We start from the raw sequence: 4,756 nt of genomic DNA on the forward strand, positions 1-4,756 counted from the left end.
TACCCCTTGTCTCCTGCATTGCCAGGCAGGTTCTTTGCCACTAGTGCCACCTACCCACCCTCTTAAACTGTGCTCCAATCATGCTGGGGAAGGACATAATTAGAAATTTGGAATTCCCAGAACTTTACTGTAAGAGCTGGGCATCTACCTAGTGCCAGACACTGTGCCAAATTCTAAGAACACAAAAAGGGTGAAATGGATGCTGTCTTTCCTAAAGGAATTTATACTCTAGTGGAGAAGAGAGATGAGTGGTAAATATGATGAGTGCTATGAAAAGAGCGGCCTTGAACCCAAGATGGAAGGAGTGGGAGCTTCTGGGAGGATGTGATATGTGGGTTGAGTCTTGAAGAAAGACGTAATCCCGAAAAATATTGCTGGGGGTGGAAGTGGGCTAAATATGGAAAGTCTGTGCTCCTGGCCCAGGGAACAGTGTGTGAAATGCATAGAGGTGACAGAAAAAGCGTCACATTGAGAGAACCGTCAGTAGGCGCTGTGTGGTTTTACTATTTGCACCAGAATATCTCAGACAGGGCCTTTAGCGGCTTTTTCTTTTTGAGATTCTGGTATTTTAAAAAATAAAGAAAAGCCAAAAACAAACTTACACTAATTTCAGTGTACTTTAAATGTTGACATTTAGTGAACTGGCATCTTAACTCTTTTAATAAACAATAGTCAAATTGTGCTCAGATCAGATCAGATCAGTTGCTCAGTCGTGTCCGACTCTTTGCGACCCCATGAATCCCAGCACACCAGGCCTCCCTGTCCATCACCAACTCCCGGAGTTCACTCAGACTCTCGTCCATCGAGTCAGTGATGCCATCCAGCCATCTCATCCTCTGTAGTCCCCTTCTCCTCTTGCCCCCAATCCCACCCAGCATCAGAGTCTTTTCCAATGAGTCAAATTGTGCTAGTAACAAGATACTGCAGGGTTATTAAAACAATTCTTAATTCATCACACAATGTAAGTTTAATGAAATACGGTTTAAAGTTACAGTATGTTCTTCTCTTTCTTTCTGGGTAATCAGTGAGTTATGAGTATATGTATATAAAGTCTAATTGTAGACCAAAGGCCTCTCTGGGGCCCACTGGTCTAGGCCTGCCTCCCAGAAGCCATGCTGAGTGCCTTGTTCCTTCCTCCCAGACAATCCGCTCTGCCCTGGCCCTGAATCTCTGCTGCATAAGGTACCACTGAAGGTCATATCCGTTCACCTGAAATTACAGCAGGTACCTCTGCCCAAGAAAACAATCACACACACTCACACAGACAACAGCACCAAACTCACAGCTTGGGGGAGATAAGGTGAGAAGCACAGCTAAGTCCCCACACCCACTCCCTTTTTTTTTCCCACTTCTGTGCAGGTCTTGCAGGGTATCCCTACTTCCTGCCATACCAGAACCCCTCCCCCCATCATTTGGCCCACTATTGATGACTTGAGATTTCAAAAAATGTCTTGTTATCCATTTGGATGCTAATGCTTCCTATATTTTTTATTTTATTCATTCAGCAAATATTTACTGAGCATACACTATGCTCCAACAAGTCTAGGAAGTGCTGGCAATACAGGTGTGACTAGCACAGTTTTTGCTTTTCTGATTTCTTCCACAAACATATTGACATTACAAGAATAGAGAAGATGCAAGGTATCACCCATCTCATACTCTCTCTCTCTAGATTGTAGCACCTAAGTTAAGTGTGTCTGCATCATTTTATTCTTCATGCCTAATAATTAAAACTTACTCAATTTTTGGCTCTTCCCTTAAGTGTTTATTTTACAATATATCGGTTTTAATTGCCTCAAATCTTTTTTAGAAGAAAGGAGATATTAAAAAATACACAACTGTTTCCTTTGTTGTATAAATGTCCTGCAGCTTAATATTTTTACAAATATGTGTGAAGAAAATGTACCTTTTTATCTATTAGCCACCCAGTCTTTCTCACAGTACCCATGGTCCTGGAAATTGGGGCAGAGGGTGGTGACTTTAAACTTGCCAATCAGTAGCAGTTTCATGTCTTTGGTTAAATGGTCTCATTCAGATAACCTGCTCTGATTGATACGCATACTCAGTCTCTCTAATCTCCTGCCTCTGCCTGCTTCTTCTATCTGAAATGACACCTACTGAATAGAGTGGGTGGGGAGAATTTACTTGATTCCTTGGCAGTAAGGAAAAGGAGGGCCTCTGGAGCCATGTGCTCAGTTCCTTGCCGTTTGGCAGGTTGCAGGTCAGGCGTTGTCTACTGTGTCCCTGTGAGGAATCTGTGACTATTTGGGTTGTTCTATGAGTCCTTGAATGAGGCCACTGAGATGCAGCTAATTCCATCTAGCACTATTGGAACATCATGCACCCATCTCTGAAGTCTGTGGCCTCTACTCCAGCCTCAAAGCCCTGTTCCATTGTGTCCTTCCTGTTCAGTCTCCTGGCTTCTGACAGTGCACCAACACCCAAGAACCTCTGCATTCTTCAAGAGAACACTCAGGAAGTTTTAAGACCCTACCTGCCAGACCTAGGCTTGGGGAGCCACTAGTGTGGTCTCTGGCTGTTTCTCCTGACTCTTCTCTCTCTACCGTGGCTGCTAATTCACTCACCCCATGTTGGATATGGCCCAGGTTGAAGATGGAACTTCTTCTAGAGACATCCTACATCCTCCTGTCGGGCCATCCCTACATCTTCCCCTGGGTGACATCAAAAGATGCAGGTCTCTTGCTCCAATGTTCTCAGGCTGACCTATGCCTAATGAGATATTTAATAGTACTCTCTTCCTTGAATTTTATCCACAACAGTGGATGGGAACCAAGGACCCTTGTCTGATCTTCTTATTCCATTTCTCCTGCCTTCTCATTCTCATAACTAGAAAATAAGGTCCCCTTCATAATGTTTCTCCCTGTCTGATGTGAAATGCCCTTATCTACTGTCAGTATGCTAATAGAGATATAAACATTTTTAAATTTATTTTTTGTTATATATATATATATATAAGTATATATATATATACACACACACACACACACATTTATACACACACACACACACTGATAGCTCAGTTGGTAAAGAATCCACCTGCGATGCAGGAGACCACAGTTAGATTCCTGGGTCAGGAAGATCCACTGGAGAAGGGATAGGTCCAGTATTCTTGGGCTTCCCTTTTGGCTCAGCTGGTAAAGAATCTGGGTGGGATGGGGAGGGAGATGGGAGGGAGGTTCAAAAGGGAGGGGATATATGTATACTTGTGGCTCATTCATGTTGAAGTTTAACAGAAAATAACAAAATTCTGTAAAGCAATTATCCTTCAATTAAAAAATAGATTTAAAAGATAAAATAAAAAAAGAAAGAAAAAGAATCCACCTGCAATGTGGTAGACCTGGGTTTGATCACTAGGTTGGGAAGATCCCCTGGAGAAGGGAAAGGCTACCCACTCCAGTATTCTGGCCTGGAGAATTCCATGGACTGTATAGTCCATGGGGCCACAAGAGTCGGACACTAATGAGAGACATTCACTTTCATTTTCATACACACATACATCTTTGGGCTTTCCGGGTTGCTCTAGCAGCAAAAAAACCCACTTGCCAATACAGGAGAAATAAAAGATACGGGTTTGATCCCTGGGTTGGGAAGATCCCCTGAAGAAGGAAATGGCAACCCATTTCAGTATTCTTGCCTGGAGAATCCCATGGACACAGGAGCCTGGTAGGCTACAGTCCATGGGGCCGCAAAGAGTCAGACACGACTGAAAGCGACTTAGCACTAGCATACATACATCTACAATTTTTTAAATTCTTTTCCCATATAGATCATTATAGAGTATTGAGAAGAGTTCCCTGTGCTATACAGTAGGTCTTTATTAGTTATCTATTTTATATATAATAGAATGTTTATGTCCATCTCAATCTCCCAATTTTTCCTTCCCCCACCTTTCCCCCCAAAACATAAACATTTTTCAGATCCTTATTTTTTGCCACATTGCCTGACTAGAGACTCAAAATTTCTATTCAAATCATCAGAATTCCCTACTCCATAGGTAAACAACAAGATCCTACTGTATAGCACAGGAACTATATTCAATATCGTGTGATAAACTATAATAGGAAATAATCTGAAAAAGAATAGATACAGAATTCTCTACTCTAATTCCCATCCCCACAGCAGATGGGTGGGAATATGGGCTATGAAAATGGTCATGTACACAGAAAGGAAAAAAGAGTTTAGTAATATGTCTCAAAAGTACTGTCTCCAGGGGAGGGAGGAGGAAGGAGGGTTCAGGATGGAGAACACATGTATACCTGTGGCAGATTCATTTTGATATATGGCAAAACCAATACAGTATTGTAAAGTTAAAAAAAAAAAAAGTACTGTCTCCATTAGCATTATAAGTAATAAGAATTGACTTCTTAGCCCAAATGCCAGGAACAGCACAGGGTTTGTATTGTTCTTTGGAGTGCTTGTCCCTCCATTATTCTGTTAAAATGCTATACTTAGTCTATATGGGCTATACGAGACTCTTCTAGGCAGGGTCACACAGAGGGGGAGCAGATGAAGAAGACTTGGCCATGAGCAGGGCCACTGGAAGGGCTCTCTAGTGGAAGCTGAACCATGCTGAGACCGTGGGGAGGATGACAGCACAGAACTGCAGCTGCCTGTTCTCAGTCCCAGGAGATGCTGGAGTTACAGTGGGCAGGTTTTTGAAGTTCAGTAATTGTGTATGAGATTACAAATACAAAACAATGACAGATTTTCCAGGATTCACAGAGCACTGACATCT

The sequence above is a fragment of the Bison bison genome, unplaced genomic scaffold (assembly GCF_000754665.1).
Source record: "Bison bison bison isolate TAMUID 2011002044 unplaced genomic scaffold, Bison_UMD1.0 scf7180017864452, whole genome shotgun sequence".
In the NCBI taxonomy this organism is placed as follows: domain Eukaryota; kingdom Metazoa; phylum Chordata; class Mammalia; order Artiodactyla; family Bovidae; genus Bison; species Bison bison.